This window comes from Sminthopsis crassicaudata, chromosome 6 (genome assembly GCF_048593235.1).
Source record: "Sminthopsis crassicaudata isolate SCR6 chromosome 6, ASM4859323v1, whole genome shotgun sequence".
NCBI classification, from domain to species: Eukaryota; Metazoa; Chordata; class Mammalia; order Dasyuromorphia; family Dasyuridae; genus Sminthopsis; species Sminthopsis crassicaudata.
In genome coordinates, this window is record NC_133622.1 from 79,141,473 (window position 1) to 79,165,909 (window position 24,437).

Sequence of the window (24,437 nt, forward strand, 5' to 3'; positions counted from 1 at the left end):
TTTGGCATGGATCAGTGGCTGACTTGGGAGAGAAACCTGGCAGCACACTCTAATGGCTAAGCTTGTAGAACCAAAGCCATAAAGAACCCCCCTCAGATCACTGTTAATAATCAGCTATCCAAAAGAGCTTAATTAATACATAGTTCTGAAACTCTGGACTCAGATATATTACTTAAGAACATAAATTTGCCTTAAATAAAATAAACACTGGTCTTTGTGCAGTAAATACTAGAGATCTCTGCACAGAATTTGGGGCAAAGGGTAGAAGTGTCATTGTGGTCATGGTGGTGATATTAAATCACCTAGAAGTATTCTCTAAGGGATAGAAACCATCTCTGAAACAATAATACCATTCCACAATGGGGGGAAAGCATAGGCAGAAAAGGAAGTACCTCCAGAATGTTTCTGTTTGTACCCTTTAAATTTTCCATATTATGGGGCAGCTAGGTGGCCCAGTGGATAGAGCACCAGCCCTGAATTCAGGAGGACCCGAGTTCAAATCTGGTCTCAGACACTTAACACTTCCTAGCTGTGTGACCCTGGGCAAGTCACTTAACCCCAGCCTTGGGGGGGGGGGGGAATTTCCATATTAGATCAAAATGGCAATCAATCCAACTTAAGTTTAGCTCTGCCCCTGTGCAAGTATGGAAGATCAGCTACTGATGGTTTTAAGCATAACTTAAACTTTTTCTTTAACCAGGTAAACATCCACCTTACAGTATGTTACAGACTGTAACCTACAACTGACTAACATTGCAGCCATGCTTGCTGTAACCATTGTGGCACTGCCAGTTTGTATAACCTCCAAATTGGTCATAGTAATGGACTCCACTCTTCAATTCAGTTCAGTTCAATTCAGTTAGGAAGCTGGAGACACCAAGTCAAAAGTATTAGTTCCTGTTTTCAATGATATATTTTGCTGGATGTTAGAAAACCCCTGGAAGGAGTATTTGTCTCTAACATATCATCGCATTCAGGTGTTTTCTCATCTAGCTCCTTCCATATCATCCTCCTTTCTCACCTCAAAAAAGTCTCTGACTATAGATTCCTATTACAATAAGGAGGCAACCTCCAGCCTATCTATCTGTGCACAGTAAAGCTTAGAGAGGTTTTTTCTTCTCTTTATAGTCCACCTCACCTGACTCTGAAGCTATTTCTCTAAATTTTTTAGCAACAGTTTTAAGTTCCTCTTGCTATTATTATCTTTCACTCAGAAATCTTTCTAACTTTTTGCACAACAAATACCCCTCTTCTGTGACTGAATGATCTTGACTTAGTGCCAAATAATTAGCCCAAAAAAATCCCTGAAAAATTGAAATATTCACTGGGAGGCAGAGGAAAGAGGGGAAAGTATCATTTGAGGGAGGAAAGGCAATGGAAAAAATGTTCCTTATAACTTCCTTTAAGCCACAGGATCTGTTATCAAAATTTACATCTTTGCACAAAAACCAGTTCTTGCTTAGATCTGTCTTGCTCTTTTAGGCCCTTCAACCAGTTTAACCTCTTGATTGTCATCTAAATGTAGTAGACACCACCTCTGTTCCATTAATTCTTTTCTGTCATTATTAATAGTAGTACCCATTTTCTAATGCTTAATCTCCTAGAAGTTTGAACTTGTGGACACTCTCAAAGTATATAGCTTAGAGAAATGCCTAATTTTAAACTGCTTTGGAGGAAGAATAGATGAGCCATAATTCTTATAGATTCTGAATACTTTAAAAAAACAAATAAAAACAAGGTAATGTGGCATTTCTTTTTTTTAATTTAAAAATGTTTTATTATTCTGAACACTGGCAAACATGATCAAAAGTGTAGGTGTGTATGAAACCACAAGTTTAATTACATAAGCCTGGGTTATTTTGCTATTGTACACATATGCTAAAGTCATTGTGTTAGTTCTAAAAGCTGTTCTACTTATCAGTGTTTTCCCTTTGAAATTCTTTTTGTTCGTTTCTGTACATTTAAAAATATTTTATATTTATTGTTTTTCATCCTTTCTTTCTTCCTCCCTAATTCCCTTCCTTCATTCCTTTCTTTCCTTTCTTCCCTTTTTGATATTTCCTTCACTAAACATTTTCCCCACCTATTTTCCCAACTTCACCCACAATAAACTTTCCTTGTAGCAAGTTAGCATAGTTATGCAAAGCAGATCCATATATTCTTCATTTACACAAACATGTGCCCTGTTCTATACCTCTAAACCATCTGTTCTTTGAGGTAAGATGAATTCTTTATTATCAGTCTTCTACAATCATGATAAGTCATTCCATCAATAAGAATTCTTAAATTTTCAGAGTTGTTTTTCTTTATGTAAGTAAAGATGTACCCCCTTTAGGCTTAAGTAACTTTAGTGAAGTCAACTGTTGAGTGCAGTGCCTTGAGCAGAGCTAAAGTAAAGGCACTCATTGATCACCAATACCAAGCCTTGCCCATCAGAGACCTTTATGGGAACTCTTCAGAAAAAGAAAGGACAAAGTCCTGCTGTTCCAGTTGTGAGCTGATTTGGCCATGGGTATTGTCTACGTATGTACCTCACATCATTATACTTTAAGTTCATATCCACTATCATACTCTAGACTCTTTATAACAAGGTTTTGGAAGGAAATGCTTTATAACTATTGTTTTTCTATGATACTTGAGTAAATGTCTTTTCTAGAAATCAATTCAGGTTACTAACTTATTGTTAAGGAAAAGCACACTGTTCGGGACTCAGGAGTTGAGTGTTAAAAGTAATAGACCATAGGGTCCTCCTCCCCATGACCTTAGTTGCTTTTCTAGGCCCCCAATCTATTAGTAGCATCACAAGGCAGGTTATAAGACCAGAAAAGGAGATATATTTATAGTGTTTAAGTCTTTGTATGGAAAGTTTCATCAAGTCAAGTCAATAAGCATTTGCCAGGCACTGTGCTAAGAGCCGAGGATATAGAGGAAAGCAAAATACAAAGAAACAAACAAAAAAAGACCATGGCATAAGAGATACTTATAATCTAATGGGAGAGACAACATTAAAACAATATACAAACCAGATAGAGACAAGATAAACTGAAAATAATCTCAGAGGGAAGGCACTACCAGTAAGAAAGAGGGTTTGGAAAAAAGATTTCTTGGAGAAGGTAAGAGTTTAGCTGGTACCTAAAGAAAATCAGTAAGGCCAGGAGACAAATGTGAGGAAAATGAAAATTCCAGGCATGAAGTTATAGCCAGTGAAAATGCACAAAGGCAGGAGATGGAGTATCTATTGCCAAGAACAGCAAGGAAGCCAAAGACATCGGGTTTATGGAGGAGAAAACTTTTTTTTTTAATTAAACCTTTTTATTTACAATGACAAGATATATGCTTGGGTAATTTTTCAGCATTAACAATTGCCAAACCTTTTGTTCCAATTTTTCCCCTTCCCCCCCCCCACTCACTCCCCCAGATGGCAGGTTGACCAATACATGGTAAATATGTTAAAGTATATGTTAAATACAGTATTTGTATATATGTCCATACAGTTATTTTGCTGTACAAAAAAAAAAATCGGACTTTGAAATAGTGTACAATTAGCCTGTGAAGGAAATAAAAAATGCAGGCGGACAAAAATAGAGGGATTGGGAATTCTATATAGTGGTTCATAGTCATCTCCCAGAGTTCTTTCACTGAGTGTATTCCTTTCAGATTCTGTGAGCTTTGAAATATAGACCATAGCAATAGCTGTAACAGAAGCAAAGGCATATAAAGACCTGCTAAAAAGGAAAAAAGAGTCCAGAGAAACCAAGTGGAAGAGCCCATTTGTTATTAATCTGTCTGTCTTTAATAGATGTGAAATGTCAAATACCTAATATGCAGCTTTGTTACCAGTGACCCAATAAAGACAGGAAACCTAAACTCTTGATCAACTATAATTATTTTATCATTCTTATAGAAATTGGATGCAGGGATAGAATTAAAGCCTTGAGGACAAAATTCCTCTATTGGAGACAACTATAAGCAATGATCCCAGGGCAAATCAGGGGAGTAGGTGAAGGTCTTGGCTAGCAGTAACACTAACCTTATAATTCTCCTTCTCACTACAACTACAAACAAGTCTTAGATTAATTTACTAGCTGTTCTTTTGGCCAACACCCTCTATATTTCCATCTTTTTTCTTCACAGTATTTACTATGAGAACATAGACTCAACTCAATCTTTTGCTCAAGGATAACAGTTGTAAAATTGTGTAATGATATTGTTAGTTATTCCACAATCTAATGTGGGTGAGGACAAACATCTGGGCCCCCACCCTCACATATAGCTATGAATCATTAACAATGCAGCCTGACAATATTGGAGACAAATGCATCCTGTGCAATAATTTATATTGCTTATGAACTTCCTACAGGAGAAAATTTATGATAACCTCAAAGTGAAATCTGGTTTCAACAGCTCCAATGATTCCCAGTCCTAATTTGTTTTCTACATATTTTCCTACTTCTGAAATGCTGCATGGAATACTTTTTCTTTTTCTTTCTTTCTTTCTTTCTTTCTTTTTCTTTTTCTTTTTTTTTAAATTATTGCTGTGGGGGAGGGCAGAGCCAAGATGACAAAATAAAGGCAGGAACTTGCCCAACCTGTCCCCCAAACTGCTCCAAATTCTTTTAAATAATGACTCTAAACAAATTTTAGAGCATCAGAATACCCCAAAAGACAGAGTAGAACACTTTTCAACCAAAGGCAAACTTAGAAGCTCACAGAAAAAGGGGGAGTCCAGTATGCAGCCTCTGAAATAGAAGCAGTACTGGTGGCTTCCAGACCTCTCAGCCCAGAGGCGCCAAACAAGAGCTGGAAGGTCAGCAACCAGAATGGGAACCCAGTGCAAAATTACCACAGGCCCTGCCTGGCCCCCAGGGTCAATGAGGCGGGACTTCTGAATCAGCAGCAGTGATGGAAGTTTCTGGACCTCTCAGTCCAGCACACTAGGAGGACTTAGAAGGTCAGTGGAGAGGGTCTGTGGGAACAGGAAAAGAGACTGTTGTGCAGTCCCAGGGCAGCCCAGGACAACATACTAGATCTTACAGCTGGCAGAGGGACAGCACACCTAACATTTCCAGGGCAGAAAAGAGTGCTTGTGGTCAGATTCCTAGAAGGATTTCTGAAAAGAGCTGCACAAAATCCCAGAAGCTTGGGACAGGGCACCCTCTACCCTGGAAAAAGTCCTACTTTAACAAAAAGTTAAGAGTAATATATATTGTGTATGTAATATATATATATATAGTGTGTGTGTGTGTGTGTGTGTGTGTGTGTGTGTGTGTGTGTGTGTGTGTGTATAAGAGTAAGTAATATAGTAGGGAAAATGAGCAGAAAACAAAAAAAGTTTCTGACCATTGAAAGCTATTATGGTGATAAGAAGGATCAAAACACATACTCAAAAGATAGTTAAAGCTCGTATACCCAAAGTCTCCAAGAAAAATAAGAATTGGGCTCAGACCATGGAAGAGCTCACAAGGAACTATGAAAATCAAGAGAGAGAGAGAGAGGAAAAATTAGGGAAAGAATTGAGAGAGGTGCAAAAGGAAATACAAAAAACTAATGAGGAGAAGAATGCCTTAAAAAGCAAAACTGGCCAATTAGGAAAGAAGGTACAAAAATTCACTGAGGAAAATAATTTCTTAAAAATTGAGCAAATGGAAGCTAATATGGAATGCAAAAGGAAATACAAAAAGCTAATGAGGAGAAGAATGTCTTAAAAGGCAAACTTGGCCATTAAAGGAGATACAAAAGCTCACTGAGGAAAATAAGTCCTTGTTATGGACCAGAACTCTGTATTTAAAACACGGATTCTTAAAAAGTGTTAAGTCAGTGGAACTGATAAGACAATGGTTATCTAGTTTAGCATGGTGTTTAATAGTTCTCTAGTTCAGTAAGTGTATTTAGTATTTAACATAATTCCACAAGATTGACACCTATTCTACAAGATTCACACCTATGATAATGTAATTAGAATAGAGCATATAAACTGGAACAAACTCAGCCATAGGGGAACTCAGAAATAGCCATCCCACACTACTGTGGTGGCTGGCCTCTTGCACTTCTTCACTGGAACTAAGACTTTGGAATGCCTCCAAGAAAGCTGGCCAGGGTTCCATGCAAGGAGACAATAAAAGATTTGAACTTTAACACCTGGCTATTAACACCTGGTGATTTACTTAGTGAAACAAAGGCTGGTCCAGAGACCTCCAGAAAACCACTAGGAACACTGCAATTCCTTAAAAATTAGAATTGAACAAGTGGAAGCTAATCACTTTATGAGAAATCAAGATACAATAAAGCAAAATCAAAAAAACTTAAAAATAGAAAAAATCTGAAATATCTCACTGGAAAAACAATTGATCTGGAAAGTAGATCCAGGAGAGATAATTTTAAATTTATTGGTTTACATGAAAGTCATGATGAAAAAAAAAAAAAGAGCCTGGACATTATCTTTCAAGAAATTATCAAGGAAGACTATCTTGCTATTCTAAAACCATAGGATAAAAGAGAAATTGAAAGAATCAAGATAACTTTTTGAAAGAGATCCCAAAATAAAAACTCTTAGGAATATTATAGTCAAATTCCAGAACTCCCAGTTCAAGGAGAAAATATTGCAAGCATCTAGAAAGAAACAGTTTCAAGTATAATGGAGCCATAATCAGGATAACACAAGATATAGCAGTTTTCTACATTAAAGTACAAGAGTGCTTGAAATATGATATTCCAGAGAAACAAAGTAATAGCAGTAAATTAATTTGTTGTTCTCAGTAGCAAAATCATCCACAATTAAACTTATCCAGAAAAGGAACTGATGGCTTCAGAATACAGATCAAAGCATTCTCTATTTCTCTCTTTATTTTTAACTTAATTTTTTTGAGGAGAATCTGTTTTCTTTCACAAGTTGTGACTTTTACATAACTTCACATGTAGTTTTTTAATTGTGGAGGAGAATAAGGGGAAGAACCTAGAACTCAAAAATCTTAAAAAAATAAATGAAAAAATTGTTTTGAATATTACTGGGGGAAAATATTAAATAAATAAAAAGGGGGGGAAAGAAAATCTTTTGTTTATACATCACCTTATTTCCACATGTATCCTTTTACCTTCCCAACCTAGAGCCAAGTGCCTGTTGAAGACAGGGGAAAGGAAGGGAAATTTAAAAAGCAGTTTGACAAAAAATTACCAACATAACTACCAGAGCTGCTCCTCATTCATAGGCTCTACCTCTGTAAAGAAGGGAGGGAAATATACCTTCTCTTTTTTTCTTTGACACAAAATTTGTTCATTATAATCACATAGAATTCTGATTTGATGTTTCAATTTATATTGTTATAATAATATATATAATATAATATGATAATATATAATGTTATAATGATATATATAATACAATAATTTAGTTTTAAGATCGAAATGAATAGCATTTAATTTGTCTTAGAAATGTCATGATCTTGACTGATATCATTGAGAACACTTGGAGGAGGACACATTTTTAAATCAAGTCTGCTCTATTGGCTCTGTCTCTATCACTTTCTCAAGTCTAGACAATCAACAAAACAATAAATCAAGCCCTGCTTTGTAGCATTTGCTCAGGTGTAAATGCTCAACTGAAAATTGAACAATGGGCCCTTTTCATCTGTAGGAGCTAGCTCTAAACCAGCTCTGTCCCAGTTACTGATTTAAAGAGCAAGTTTTCTAAGTTGGAGACATTTATAGAATAGCACAAAGCAAAGGACTTTTGTCAGAATTAAATTTTGTTTGAAATACGAGTAAATACTGATCTAAGCTATCAACTTGTTTGCTTCTCAGACAGAATGCATTTAGTTAATAAAGAATTACCATTTAGAATGAAAACAGGCCCTAACTTGACTGAGTTGAATTAAATAAATGGAAGAACTCTGTGATCAGGCAACTATGGGAAGAAATACGTAACTGAAACTATTTGACTATATATTAAGATTAGGGTATTGCTTTAACTTTATCTTCTTTTTATAAACATGGATAATCAAGTAGTTAGAACTAGTAACATAAGTTTGTTGTGTTGTATAATTGTTTTAATTATATTTTGCTTGATAACTTATCAGAAATTGGGGTGGGGGGAATGTGCCATGGAATGGAAACCAACTCTTAGCCGTTCTAACTAGTTTCTATGAGTCATAGCAGTAGAAACTCAGAAAATATAACACATCCAAAACCTACACTTATTGCAAGAGATTAGTTAGTTATGAGAATATTGTAAAATCTAAGAAGAAAGGAAATAAAACTGTTGAGTTGCTGTCAAAAGTATAGGTCACATTTTTTTCAATATTCTCTCTTTTTCGATGTAAAGCTGAGAGCTGAGAATGTTTCCTTCTTTCATTATTCTCTCCTCCTTGTCCAAGTAGCTTAAGACTTTACCAGAGGAGTCAATTATTCTTAAGAATAGTTTCATGCTGAACATGAATATAATAACCTAAAGAATCACCATATTTTGGGGACTAATCAATCCCAATATGACTTCTCCTCTAGACCGTATTCTTAGTTGCTAATAGAGCAAGGCTTCATTTCTGAATCTATGTTTATACAAGCTATGACACACAATGCGTGAACTAACAGGTTTTTCTAGTCTTAAAGAATACATTTTAAAACATATTTTTTAAAATAATCTTTTTTATTTTTTTTAAAGCCATGTAATGTTTAGGTGGTAGGTATTTCTGCATGGTGCTAATAGTAGTGACCCTAACATAAATTAGGTTCACTTAAAGTATTGTAATAACTAAATTGTGAATTTGTGATGATTTCAGATTAAATCAAATTTATCAAATTGACAAAAAAAAAAAAGAAAGAAAGAAAAGAAAAAAGATGTTTTCTGAGCAAACTAAGTGTAATTAAATATAAATCACATTTGGTGGGGGGGAACTGTTTAACCTACAAAGATAAAAGAACAGTTTTCAAGTAGAGTCATAATTAGCAATGTTGATACCTAAATCAAGAGGATGAAGGTGTAACCTGGTCAACCTCACTTGGACTGTGATCCCAGGGAGGAAAATCAGTCTAAAAATCTAAAAGTTTCTAAGCTGCTGAAGAGGAAGGAAGAGGAGGTAGAGAAATACATTAGAAAAATCACTAGATCTGAAATCAGATCATTTAGAGTCAATTCCAGGCTCTTCTTATGTGGCATTGGACAAGTTACTTAATTTCTCCAGGAATTGTTGTAAAACGATGGTTTGGAATTACATATTCTCTCATATTTGCCTACTGTGGCCAGCAGTAATACTTCTGCTATAAAATTATTGTGGAACTCCCCAAATTTCCTGATAATATGCTAAATGAACCTACTACAAGTTTATGCAAGCTGAAATCCAGACCCATCTGGACTTACCCAATTCACCCAAAATGGAAGTCCCCTTGTGGGGACTTTGGAGCACGTTCAGATTATCTAGCATGAAGGCTTCTACATCACCTACCATCTGAATTTGGATGGTCTTCTTAGTTTAGTTGGCTGCAACATTAAAATTGGCAACACTGGGCTAGTCACTCTTTTTCTGTTATGCTCTTTTCAGTCATTTTTATTTGTTGCATCTAAACAGTGAGGATCCATCACAGCATCCATGGCATGGTTGCCATGAACTAAATTGGTGACTGCCTTCTCACTTTTCCTGGGCTCCAAGAAGTACCTGTTTCTTCTTGTTTCTGTTTTTTATTTCTCTTCTGTGTTATTTTATCCTATTCAGTTTCAGGTGTTTAAAGGTGATTCTTGTGGGACCTGGAGTTCAAGCCACAGAAATGACCTCGGACCTGGGATTGCAAGTAAGATGGTGCAGTCATGGAAACCATGAGAAGCCCCAGTACTTGGGGATTCAAAACTAAGACCCAAGAGAGTTAATTTTTTCTGTACTAGGAATTGGGAATATGCTCTAGAGGAACTAAGCTGAGTGTGAATCTTAACCTCTTCCCCTCTCCAGAGACTGAAGTAGTTCAAGTGTATGTGTGGAGAAATAAGTTGTGATTATACCTTTTCAAGTAAATATTTCTTAATTTAAAAAAAAAATTCAGATGTTAGTGGTTAAAAGGAATTCAGGTATGTCAATTTGGGGAAATGCTATAAAAATAAGAGACACACAAAGATAAAATAAAAGTCAAGAAGAGAATTATTTTATAAAAGGGGGGGTAGTAACATGATTTTAGACAAAGTTCAAAGTAAAATATATTTAATCAAAAGAAAAATAGGGAAACTACAGTGTAACAGTAATATTATTTAATATTGTTTTAGACCATTTAAAATAACTACACTGTATAAAAAATTTATAACTGCCAAAACAGACACAGGAACACAAACACAAACATAAACATAAAGTGCTTTTTTATACAAATAAAATCAGATCTAAGTGATTGAAACAATATTTATTATTCATTGGTAGGTAAAGCCAATATAATAAAAAATGATAATTTTATCTAACAAATCTATTTATTCAATGCCATCCCAATTAAATTACTAAAAACGTATCTTACTGAGTTAGAAAAAATGACAAAGTTCATGTGGAAGAACAAAAAGGCAGGGACTTCAAGGAAACCAGGAAAAAAAAAGATGTAAAAAAGAATGAGCTGTATCAGACCTTAAACTATATTATAAGGTAAGAATATTGTTTAAGTATCAAATAGATAATTTTGATTATTTTAAATTAAAGTTTTCTTGCATAAATAAAACCTATGGAGCCAAGAATAGAAGGAAAGCAGAAAATTGGAGTAGGTGGATAAGAGGAGAACTTTCATAGACAATCAATCAGATAGGATATGATTGAGTTGGAATATTGCTGTGTTGCAGGAAATGAGGTGGTTGATTTAGAAAAACATAAGAAGCCTTGAATTTATGAAGGAAGATGATATCTATCTTCAGCAAAAGAGATGATAAGAGTAAATAAGCATACTACAGTCTTACATATATGTATATTGAGTGTGTATGTGTATATAGGTGTATGTTTATAGCCATCTAACTATGTGTGAGTGTATATAAACATATATATATTTACATATCCATGCTTAATTATAGACTTCTTATAGACTGGGAGTAGAGTATACGGCAGAGAATGAAAGAAAACCAAAAGGAAGCAAAAATAATAATAATAATAATAATTCCAACAAACTGGACAGCTTTGAAAACAATGTATAATATTTATTACATAGATTTTTCTGGGAATGGAAATTTATTGTTTTATATTGAATCCTCTCTCATGTTCTGTGTTGTACATGGAAATGTTTTTTCTTTTTTTTTTTTCCTCATTTGCATTTTAAGTTTAAAATAAATAATAAAATTTGCCCCAAAAGGTGGAATTCAGGTGCAAGGAGACCACCCTATACAACTGAGGGAACAACTTCTTTGGGAGCTGGAGCTATTTGCAGAGTCTAGATATCCCTGATCCCCTTAAGGATATTGGACAATCCTGGGGGAATGGTGAAATTAATTTATTTTTTTAAATTGGAAGTATTGGAGGTAAATTAGATTTTCTTGATTACATTAAAGTAAATTATATAAAACAAATTATTTATACACCAACTTGCACAACAATGCATTCACAACATTATGCATAATTAAAAGAAAACCATTAGATTAGGGCAAAATATTGATAGTGCATATTTCAAATAAAGATTAATCTGTTAAAACATCACATCAATTTGTCAAGGACCTGAGGTTTTGTTTGTGTAGGGAATTCCTCTTTAAATTAAATTCACGACCTTAAAATCTTAGAGTTGTCTGAGATGCAGAGGGAAAGTATGGTATTCTTTGTTACATAGCTAGTAAAACTCAGAACAGGAGATAGAGATAGAAACACACACACACACACACACACACACACACACACACACACACACATATATAATATTATATAAAATAACCTTAAAAGGCTAAATTTTCCCATTGAATCCAGGACCATCTCCAGTCATCTTAATCTATATATGGTCACTAGACCCAGATGGCTCTGGAAGAAAAAGTGAGGCAGGTGACCTTGCACAGCCTTCTCTCACTTAAATCCAATTAACTTACATGGCATGTCATCACCTCCCGATATCATGATCTTCTTCAAGAATGAAGGATAAACATATATATATGTGTGTGTGTGTGTGTGTGTGTGTGTGTACATGTATAATACACAAACATATATTTGTATATATACATATACACATATGTATATGTATACATGGAATTATTAAATATATGAAGAAAAATTTTATATGTATCAAGAATATGAATAGACATTTAAATAGTAATCATAAATAAGAATAGACAAATAAGAATAGAAGAGAAACAGACAAACAAAGAACCTTGAGGAGCAACAGTCTAGAACCAGGTAAGGTTCAGATAGATTGGAAGTAGTTGTTGGTCCTGCCATCAAAGGATGCAAAGTTGGTGGGTAGGACTTCCATGAATAGAAGTTTGATTTTTTTATACCCTCCCATCACTCCTGTATTGGTACTCTGGCACAAAGCTGTAGACCTCCCCTATTACAGGTTTTTTTGTTTGTTTTTTTTGTGAACTCACTTGTGAACTTCCTTGACTTTATGCAGCATTTGACAATGTCACATGCCCTTTTCTTCTTAAACCATTCTTTCTTGACTTCCTTGACAACATGTTATTTGTTCTCTTTCTGCTTCTCAGAATTCTCTTCTTTTTTCTTCCAGCTTCTTTCTCAAAAGATAATGAGTTTTCCTTCAGTTGAGATCTTAAAAAACATAGCTGGATGAACATTTGTAAAATATGTTGCATTAAGAATTCTTAGTCAGATATAGATTGGACTATGTGGTCAATGAGGTTGCTTCTAACTCTGAGATTCTGCAAATTCTAATATTTTTAAGTAAGGATTAAGCTGGGCTAGGCATCCCTTCTTTTTGTGTAGGTGTTGTTGTTGTTGGTGTTGTTGTTGTTGTTGGTAGCAGAGCTACAGCAAAGCATCTCTGTGTCAAAAGTAAGATTCTATTTAAAACTTTCTTGCCCATTTAAAAATTTCACCATTTTTGGCTCAGTGGATAGTGTGTTGAGACTGGAATCAGGAAGACTGGATTTCAAATCCAGCTTCACCCTGGAAAAGCCACTTAACCTCTGTCTGTCTTAATCTGCAGGAGAGGAAAATGGTAAATCTGTCCACTGTTTTTGCCAAGAAAACCCTGTGGACATTATGGAAGACATGGACACAGGACACAATTGAGCAGTAATAGCAAAGATTTAGATAAGGATTAATCCTAAATTTAAAAAAAAAAAAAAAAAAAAAAAAAAAAAAACACCTTAACTGAAGATATACCAAATAATGTTCCCCACCTCCAAATAGGTAGGTGAAAGACTCAAGCATGAAATTTTTTTTGGATAGGACCAATGTGGCAGTTTGTCTTGCTTAACTACACATGTTTATTCCAGGGTTGGGGTTTTTTTCCATCTCAATGGCAGGGGAATTGGGGACCAGAGAAAGCAGATTTCCTCTGACTGAAATCTCTCTCTCTCTCTCCCTCTCTCTTAGAGAAGAGCTAATCCAATTCCAATTGATCAATGATGGACAGAATCAGCTCCACCCAGAAAAGGAACACTGGGAAATGAGTGTAAACAGTTAGCATTTTTTGTTTTTCTTCCAAGGTTATTTTTACCTTCTGAATACAATTCTTCCTTTGCAACAACAACAACAACAAAATTCGGTTCTGCACATATATATTGTACCTAGGATACTATAACATATTTAATATGTATGGGAATGCCTGCCATCTAGGGGAGGGGGTGGAGGGAAGGAGGGGAAAAATTCAAAACAGAAAGGAGTACAAGGGATAATGTTGTAAAAAATTACTATGCATATGTACTGTCAAAAAATGTTATAATTATAAAATTAATAAAAAATAAAAAATTTCACCATTCCTATTTGTTCTAGTCTTTACTTCTTATTATGAGGGCTTGCTGAACCTTTTTCATCAGGCCTGCTCGTACAATTGTCACCTAACTCTCACCTGTGGCTCCAAGAAGTTGTAACAAGGATAGCAGCCATACCTAGCAAAATCGTCTTAAAATATGGACTAAATATGGCTGAGGTAACTGACATGCCTCAAATCTATTCATGAGTTAAGGATTGACTAACCCAGGCCCATGAAGATGATCCAGTAGATGAGAACAATCTGTTCCAAAGACCACAAAAATGACTGAAGCAGATGCTGTGAGCACTTCACTTAAAGCTTGATCAGGTATCAAAGATGCCAAGGTTATCCATCCACTGCTTCCTTTTGTATTGCCATAATGCTTTTGTGAAGCTGGAAGGGAGAGAAAGGCTAATAAGACAACTGTGCTTCACTTAAATTTAATTCACACACAAGTCAAGACATCATCCATGATGTTATTGGTTCTCTTCAAAAACAGAAGACAAACAACAGTCTTCCAAGTCATCCAGGAGCATTAGCTCTTCAGTATAACATATGCAATTTGATTTACCACAAAATTAATATATAATTGTCTTAAAGATCAACATTGTTTGGCATTTAAAATAAATTCATTTATTAAATGCATTAACCAGGTTTTCAGCCCAGTCTAGGTCATTTTGCATGTTACAGTGTATATGGAAGAAGATATGACTCCAGAAGAGTAAAGAGAAATTTGAAAAGTTGCAGAAGGGGTTTTCCAGAAATGGTATCAAAACTTCTTTGGGAGAGAGATGAGGTGAGAGAGGAAGAAGACATAAGAGAATCACCTTTTTGTTTCTAGTTTGCCTCCCTAGAGACTCCTGGAATAGACTTCCTTGGATAAGATTGGGCTCTCTTGTTTTAAAGGTTTCATAGTAGCTCCAGCTAAAGAATTCATTCACTCTTGTATATTTTCTGTAAAACTTTTCAATTTCTGTTGGTTGCTTTGCTTGGACAAAAGAGTTTACTTAATATTTATTATTTGTGATGAGCTTGTGTGTAACCACCATTTAGTGGGAAAGAACTAAGATGTCACGGAATACCTTTTCCATTACGAGTAATCAAGAATCTTCTTTCACAATGTGACTTATGTGGAAATATGTTTAACATGATTGTACACACAAAATCTTTTGTTTTTTCATTAAGGCTTTTTATTTTCAAAACATATGCATGGATAATTTTCAACATTCACCCTTGCATAACCTTGGCACATATATAATATAAAAAATGAAATTTTAAAAAGAATGATCAGGAAAGTGGCTTTCTTATTTAACTCACACCCTTAGCTAAAGATATGCAGGGACAGGTAGATATAATTCTAGCTAGATAGCCCCTCAGTGACAGAGAAAAGAGCACACAGCCTGGGGCTTCTAACATTCTGGAGGTAGAGGGGAGTTTCAACTCTGCTCCTTCCTGTATAGGTGGGCTAAGATCAGATCATATCTGTCTATATCATCCAAGAGTCCCATTTATACATTTAGGTAATTCATACAGGTACCATCTTACATGGTCACATATTTTACAAATATAATATAAAGTGCTACTTTCCTGCTTTGTCTACTTAAGTCTTGGATTAGGGAGATAGTGAGAATGTGCTGAGCTCCTACTGGCCATGGAAGAAATCACTGATGTTGCTTCCTTCTCCATACTACCCTGTGACCATCATTCCAAAAGTATCTAGGGCCCAAAGCTTCACTAGTTGATTTTGTCTATTTGTTTTAAGGTATAAGACCTCTCTGTCCCTAAGCCAGAAACATAATTATCTAGGATTTTCTCATTGCCACACTCAAAAAACAACACTTTAAAAAAGTAGTCAAATATTAAATAAATTTAGTAGCAGATCTTTTTTCTAGAAAAGACATGAGAAACCATCTCCCTACTTTGGGGAGGGAGAGACATCGATAGGGAACGTTGCATATATTGTTTGTTTCATTCTACTGGACTGTTTTTCTTTGTTACAAGGGAGGGCTCATTTGGCAGTGGAAAACATACAGAAAGGACTGATGGAAAGACAAAAGGCATCAGCAAAAATTTATTTACAAAACCAAAACAGAACAAAATATAGTGAGCCAAGTTCTCATCAGTGTCATAAGAAATCATCCAGGTTGAATTTATGTGAGGCTACTGAATCAAAAGTTTGTCTATAGCTGTCTCCCCTTCTACCATCCCTTCCCACATTAGTAGTATATTCATTATCAGTAGTAATATTATTATGTATTCATTAGTATTCTTAGACTAATGTGTTTTCCTAAGCATCTAACTGATCACCATCTTAGACAATGTAGAAACTACAATGTCTAGAAATTTTGAATATGAAAATAGGCTTAATTTAAGCACCAGTTCTGAAAAGCTGCTCATATGACCTCTTTAATTAAAAAAAAAAGGTCTCTGAGAGAATATTAAACATTCTTCACTAGTGATATTGTTCTTATATAATGTTCATGAGTTGCCCTCTATTCTGCATTTAGCCCATTACTTCTGATTCTCCAATTCATAGAATAACAACTAAATTGCAGAAGAGAAACCAAAATAACTTTGGTTGAAGATCAACAACAACCAAAAAAAAAAAAAACTCCTTTAAAATAGAGTCGTCTTTCTTAACTTATAGAACATTGTTAGGAAATTTCTCCATTCTTCAAAAACCGTGCTATCATTTTCTCTTTCTAGAACAAGACTAAGAAAGTTGCTAGAAGAAATTATAGAGATGTTTTACAGAAGAATGTAAAGAAAATTATTTCTGTATAGAAATTATGAATATGAACTTGGGGCATCAAAGGCAAACAAATACAATATCATGTGTGAGCAATAACAGTGATAAAGAAGATTTCTGGTACCATCAGACACCTTTTTTTTGAACCTGCTACCTTGTGGGTTGTATCTCTTTTTTTGTAGGTAAAGGAGAAGATTGCTCCTCTGGATATTTTTTTCTGTTTCTCATTAGATTTCATGTCTCTGCCCTAGCAGATTCTCAGTTATTTCAGTTATCACTTTTTATCTATTTGGCCTCTACTGAGAGACAGTGCTGCAGTTAGTAAGTATCTCCCTCAAAGGGAGAGTTACAATTATGACCATTTCCATCATCCACTAAGGAGTGGATGCTCCCCAATAGGAAGAATTATAGCTTTTTTAGTCCATCTCTCAAGTCTCCTACTTTATAGTTGAAACATTATCCTTAGTGTCGACTGCCACCTTGTCCTCCATCTCATGGAAATGCTATGATTAGTAAGCTTCTCATCATTATTATCAATAAGCATTTATTAAGTACCTATTGTGTGTCAGGCACTCTGCTAACATGAGAAAAAAGTCAATCCTACTCTCAAGAAGCTCCTAATCTTCCCCAAAAGAAAAGTCTTAGAGCTCTCCTCATCCAGTTTTCAGCCAGTAACTATGTTGTTCTCTTTTCTCAGTTAACCTTCTCTGACAATGGTTAAATTCTCTTTCAACCTGATGTCATTAGAAAGTAAAAGAAATTTGAGTTAAGAGTATGTCTACTATTTGAATTCTTAGAAAGTCTCTGGTGAATTCTTCTCTTTTCTGAGCATGTTGACACTTCTAAACTCTTTATTCTCTATTAGTCTCCCCAGAGTAGCTCAATAACATGATCAGAAAATTATTATGGTTCTTAGCTTTTATAAGCAAATATCCTAAATTTGAGCCTACTTGATCAAATAGAAAAAGAGCTACATTACACCGTGGTGAGAAAATTATTTTTAACTCCTTGTCTATCCTATTGTGTTCTTCTGTTCTTTGCAGAAAGCAAAGGCCAGGTTGGCTAATGAAGGTTGAAGTGTGATTACCTTTGTTTTACATCCCCCTCTTACACATGGCCTGCTCTCTCCCATATAACTCTACATCTAGAGCATTTAATATTAACTATTAATAGTGTGAACTATTAGGCTATTAAGATCTAACCATTACCCTTTTAGACATAATTGCTGCCCAACCATGCCAGTTAGATCAATTAGCAATAGCAAATATAAAATAATTTACTCTCTGTCTCTGCTGGAGTTTAAAAAAAAACAAAAACAACTCAGTGCCCCTGGCCAAGGTTGATGATTTCTAAGGTCTCTTTCATTTCTTACATTCTATGATTCATTACAGTAGAGGAGCAAAATTATGTTCATTTTACAGTACCCCATAAGATATCTTTTATCATACACATATGAGAGCATGCTTATAGCATAGAAATGTTTCCTGAATGAACAATTAAAAAGAAATAAAAGTTAACAGAATTTTGCTACTCAAAACCTGATGACTACAATCATTAAAAGCCAATTACCTAACATTAAAGATTTTAAAAATTCATTTTAAAATTCTAATCAGTAATTGGTTCAATTTTCTTAAGTAGTACTTTTGATAGGTTTTAAAGGGTTTCTCTTTGTCTTATTTTTAATTTTTTGTTTGAAACACTTCTGTAAAAATTGTCAGGTAATCTGCTCCCTAGTTTATATTGCCTTGCTTTATAAAGTAACAATAATAAAGTTTCAATTAATTTTCTCTGATTTTCACTATTATATAGGCACATATACATATATGTACATATATGTGCAACTACACACACAATGTCTCAAGTCTTAATGATTTGATAGTTTCAAACTGCACTGATATTTTTGGGAGAGCTTGTATATGTTCATATCTATGCATTTATTGATAAAAGAAATTGCTGTTGGGGAAATCCACTCTACCATTAGATAGCTGTAATTTGTAACTTCCAGGCCTTGAGGCCTGGCAAGTACCACCCATCCAGGATGGATCAGAAGCCATTTTAAAAGTCTTCTTAATTTCAAGGTTGATTCTCTACACATTAGCTGGAAATTATTTGTTTTTTCTTTTTTTTTTTTTTTTCTGAGGCTGGGGTTAAGTGACTTGCCCAGGGTCACACAGCTAGGAAGTGTTAAGTGTCTGAGATGAGATTTGAACTCGGGTCCTCCTGAATTCAGGGCTGGTGTTCTATCCACTGCGCCACCTAGCTGCCCCTTATTTCTGTTTTTTTCAAAAGAGAAAATTAAAAGTTCAGACCAGTTCATCCACAATCACACTAGCTGTAACTGTTACTGAAATCTATATTAGATATCTCTCAAGTTCAATGTTCTATCATACTAGAGTGCCTCCCATCAAGAATCCAGCTGCTAAATTTCTAATACACATTTAGTTTCTAAAAATAAAGAAAACAAAAAAGTCTCTGCCATCAATAATTCTGTCAATAGAAATAGTGTCAAGGCTATCCCAAATTAACTTGTGTAAGGAACCTGAATAGCGTCTTGTAAGTATAATCTATATTGTCCATTTCTAAAATCAATCAGATAGTTGATCCTTTTTAATACTTTTGGAATTTCTTACTGGTAAGACATACAAAACATGTATTCTCAGTTCTAGACACTGAACATCACTGTAGTAGAGTTGATTCATGTAATTTTTTTTCTATTTGTCTCCTTACTTTTACCTACCCCATAATTAGTATTATAAGGTCAGAGGATTTAGAGATGGAAAGGACCTTAGAAGTCACCGATTTCACAGAAGAGGCAACTATAGCTTGGAAGGTTAAATAGTATGTCTGAAGTTGCAGAGTAGGAAAAAACATTTCAAATGATGGAAAGAAAGGAAAATAATTTATAACACCGAAATTTGCTAAAACTGATTTGGAATTTTTATGGTGAAATTTTGGGAGCAGAGATGTATGGAAAGGAAAGTAGAGAATGCTATATAAACTAAGAGAAGATATAATTCATCTCATGTCTAGAAAAGTTGCATCTTTCCCCAAAATGCCACAAAAACTATTAATCTAAATGCTTCCCCACCATAACAACAATAACAACAAAAAATACTTAAGAACCACAAACAAAATTTATAAATTCCTTTTCTTATAAAGTTCAGTGGAACTTAGTCTGCTGAATATAATCACTAATTACTACACTATGTTGTATATTTAGATGCATGGCAGTTATCTTTGAAGCTGTGTTTAGTCACTGTTCCTTAACTGATTATACAATTACAGCTTTCTGAAATTAACAACTTTAATTTTTTTTAATTATAGGATTTCATGTAAAAGCATGACAGAAAGACAGACATTTTGGTACATCTATTTATTTATTATTAAAATAAAATTGTAGCTTAACTGAGGTGAAGAAAGAAAAACATGCATATGTACTTTTAATAATAACATGAATATGTATCATGATTCAGCACTTTAAGTTTCAAATCCAAAAATTATTTCTAAAGGGGAAACAAATTTGAAAGCTGTAGGAACTATGATCAATACAATGACCATTCATATTTATAGAGGATAAAAATGTTATTACTGAAATACAACAAATTTAGGATGCAGAATGAGACACACATGCAGAGAGAGAGAGAATATGTTCATTTCAGAAAGGAAATTTTGCTTCACTCTATATATTTGTTACAAGAAATTTATTTTTCTTTCCTCCAATGGGGTGGAAGTAGGAAGGAAGGAAAATATATATTTTATTACTTTTTAAAGGAATGCTTCAGATACGAAGTGTTGCCATCATTCATTATATTATTAGTTTTACTTAAGTGATTTAGTTTGTTACAAGAGACAAGTAGGGTGATCATGCAGAGAATAATGTTAATAGAATACTGAAGGCAGAAATTAAATTTCAAAAGGTTGAAGAGTAAATGATAAGGTAGGGGAAACAGGTGATATAAATTACTCTTTAGAGAAGTTTAGCAATAAAAATAAAGGAGAGATGGTTTTGATGATAGCTTGAAAGGATAGCAGGATCAGAGCAAGATTTTTTAAAAATTTTATAAGTTTTGTTTTTACATCATCTATTTTCCCCAATGTAATTCTCCTTTTCTTTCTCCCTGTCCCAGAGAGACATCCCTTAAAATAAAGTATTAAAAAAGGATTAAAGGAAAAAAAAAGTCTGAGATCATTTGCAATATCTGATATCTGATCTAACAAATGGTACTCCTTTTCTTCAAAAGAGCAGGGGAAGAAATCATCTTATAGATTTTCCTTAGAGAGATAATTGGTCATTATTCTTCCTGTTGTCATAGTCCTTTTCAAGAATGAAGGCAAACTTCTGTGAGGAGTAGCTGAACCACTGGGGACCCAACTGAAATGGCCAGTGTGGGCAACACAGCTCTTTCTTCCCTTCTTCCCTCTCTCCTCTCCTTTTTCCATCCTCCCTTCTTTCTTTAGTTCCTCCCTCCCTCTTTTTCTCCCTTCCTTCTTGCTTTCCTTTCTTCCTTCTTTCTTTCCCTTTCCTTCCCTCTGCCACATAGGATATCATGTCCCTGCTCTGCCTAAAGGAAACTTCACAAGATATTTTGAGGTGGCTAGATTTCTTTCTTAAGAACCATGTCTTGCATGTATATATATATTGTATTTAATATATACTTTAACATATTTAACATGTATTGGTCTACTTGTCATCTGGGGGAAGGAGTGGGGGGAAGGAGAGGAAAAATTGGAACAAAAGGTTTTGCAAGGGTCAATGCTGAAAAATTATCCATGCATATGTCTTGTAAATAAAAAGCTATAATAATAATAATAATAATAATAATACTAATAAAGAACCATGTCTTGAACCCAAATAACTCTGGCTCATTGATTGGCCAGCAAAAGTCCCAAGTATTTTGATTTGGTCATTGTTTTAGCTCTTATTGACTCAGAGTGAATATAAAGAGGAATTGTTTCTATTTTGGCCGGAAACCTGGCCAATCTTCCTCTCTCAAATTATATATATTCTAACTGAATGGGCATTGCCTCAGTAAAACTGAGATCTTAAACATCTTAATTTTAAAAAGTCCAAGACCTCCCACTGCATCTAAGACTATCTCAGTCATCCTGATCTACTAGAGGAAAAAGTGAGGCTGGTGACTTTGTGCAGCCTTCCCCCACTTAAATACAATTTACTTACGTGTCATGGCATTGCCTTACTGATGTCACAATCCTTTTTGAAAATAAAGGATAAATAACAAAAATATCTGGTGGTTTTTTTTATTTCTAAACATTTAGTTTTGATTTTTCTTTTTTTTCTTTCCACTTACATTGTTTTCCTAGTTCTGCTTACTATTATTTTACATCAGTTTACATACATTTATATATATCTCTGTACTTATCACTTACATCATTCTCAACAGTTTACTGGTATTCTGTTAAATTCCTGTATCTCTGTTTTTATCCATTCCCCAGGTAATGAACATGTTTGTTCCTTGCTATCTCAAAAAGGGCTGCTATAAATATTTTGGTGTGTGAGGCCTTTCTTTTTATTACTGATATCCTGAATCTCTGAGTCAATGAGTTTAAATATTTTAGTCGTTTTCTTTGCATAATTTCATATTGTTTTTGAGAGTGATTGTTCTAATTCACAGCTCTAAAAACCTTTTCCCCACAACTCCTGAATGATAACTATTCCAAGGAAAAGATTATTAAGATTATAAGGAGATCCAAGCATGTCTGTAGCCATGATCTAGTAGATAGAAAGAGAATGAGGAAGAGGGGAATATAAGAATGAGGGCAATGTATTATGGGAGGGGATAGGAACAGTACAAATTAATGGATTAGATTTGGCAAGGGAAAGGATTTCCTTGGAAACCAGAACAAAAGAATAAAGGATGAGTGAAGATATACTGGAATTTGGAGGTGTAAAGAAGGAGAGATGAAAGGCCTCATGAAAATGAACATCATTTTCTCAGAAAAAAATTGATGTGACCATAATCTGCAAAGAGAGATTCCAGTGTGGCACTGAAGGTTTGAAGAAAGGAAAAAGTTTTTTGTTTTGTTTTGTTTTTTTTTATAATTTTTTTCACAGTATATATGCATGAGTAATTTTTTTATAATATTATCCCTTGTATTCATTTTTCCAAATTATCCCCTCCCTTCCTCTACTCCCTTCCCTTGATGACAGGCAATGCCATACATTTTACATGTGTTACAATATAACCTAGATACAATATATGTGTGTAAATACCATTTTCTTGTTGCACATTAAGTATTAGATTCCGAAGGTATAAGTAACCTGGGTGGATAGACAGTAGTGCTACTAATTTACATTCGCTTCCCAGTGTTCCATCTCTGGGTGTAGCTGTTTCTGTCCATCATGGATCAACTGGAAGTGAGTTGGATCTTCTTTATATTGAAGATATCCACTTCCATCAGAATACATCTTCACACAACATTGAAGTGTACAGCGATCTTCTGGTTCTATTCATTTCACTCAGCATCAGTTGATGTAAGTCTCTCCAAGCCTCTCTGTTGGTCATTTCTTACAGAACAATAATATTCCATAACCTTCATATACCATAATTTATCCAACCATTCTCCAATTGATTGACATCCATTAATCTTCCAGTTTCTAGCCACTATGAAAAGGGCTGCCACAAACATTCTGGCACATACAGGTCCCTTTCCGCTCTTTAGTATTTCTTTGGGATATAAGCCCAGTAGTAGCGCTGCTGGGTCAAAGGGTATGCACAGTTTGATAACTTTTTGGGCATAATTCCAGATTGCTCTCCAGAATGGCTGGATTCTTTCACAACTCCACCAACAATGTATCAGTGTCCCAGTTTTCCCACATCCCCTCCAACATTCATCATTATTTGTTCCTGTCATCTTAGCCAATCTGACAGGTTTATAGTGGTAAGGAAAAAGTTTAGAATAGCCACTGCAGAAAATGTGATATACAGCTAATGAGAGGTAAATATATAAAACCTATGAGGTTAAATAATATGAATTAAAGTAAAACCAGCTAATTCAATTTTGTAATTTTCTTGATCTTCAAGGTGGAACAATTCTGGTTGGTGATAAATTCTAAAGTGTAAACATGAATGGTGAAGGGAGCCAAAAGGTTTGATATTCAAAGGCCATGAACAGTCTACCTTGGCATCTCATTAAAATGTGTATCACTTACCTATACCACTTACCTGTTATATGTCCTTTTCTTTCAAGGGCATGTTTTTACTAGTTGATACGAGTAGTAATGAATTAAGTAGATCAAATATAGTGGTTGCATTAACTGGTTAATATGTTACCCCATTCCAAAAAACAGCATGCCTTATTGATTTTAATGAGATGCAGAGGTAAAATGTTCATGGACTACTAGAGGCTGGCATGTAGGGGAAAATAAAACATGAAGAAGCCTCCAAATTAAATTCAGCAAACATTTTTAAATACCTACGTGTAAGATGTTATGCCTACCTTTGGCATAATATAAAAATGAAAACCAAAAATAACTCCTGACTTTCATACGGCTTATAAAGGAGACATATAGATATCCATAAATAACTGTGATGTCATGTTGTAGGCCAAAACTGACAACAGGCTGATATAGTTTGGGCTTGATTTCAAAACAATATAAAGCATTCCTAGTTAATTCAACATGAAAAAGACTTATTTAGCAATAGCATAGAAATGATAGTAAGTGAGGAGACAGCACTTAAGACTGGAGTAACCATCCTACTTCATTTCTGGAGGGAAATCCTCTGGCATGAAAAGTGGTGATTGTAAGCCTAGGAATCAGGAAACTTGCCTTTCAACTCCAAAATGATTTGAACCTTAGCCCCTTATGACAATT

The 24,437-nt window shown here is 34.6% G+C and overlaps 1 long non-coding RNA gene across 1 annotated transcript; it reads left to right on the forward strand.

Annotated features, from left to right (window-relative positions):
- Nucleotides 1-9,700: 9,700 nt before the first annotated feature.
- LOC141546486 (uncharacterized) lies at nucleotides 9,701-13,726 on the forward strand. Its single transcript, XR_012483312.1, has 2 exons — nucleotides 9,701-9,777; nucleotides 13,476-13,726. It is a non-coding gene; the product is annotated as an uncharacterized LOC141546486 (long non-coding RNA).
- The last annotated feature ends 10,711 nt before the right edge of the window (nucleotides 13,727-24,437 follow it).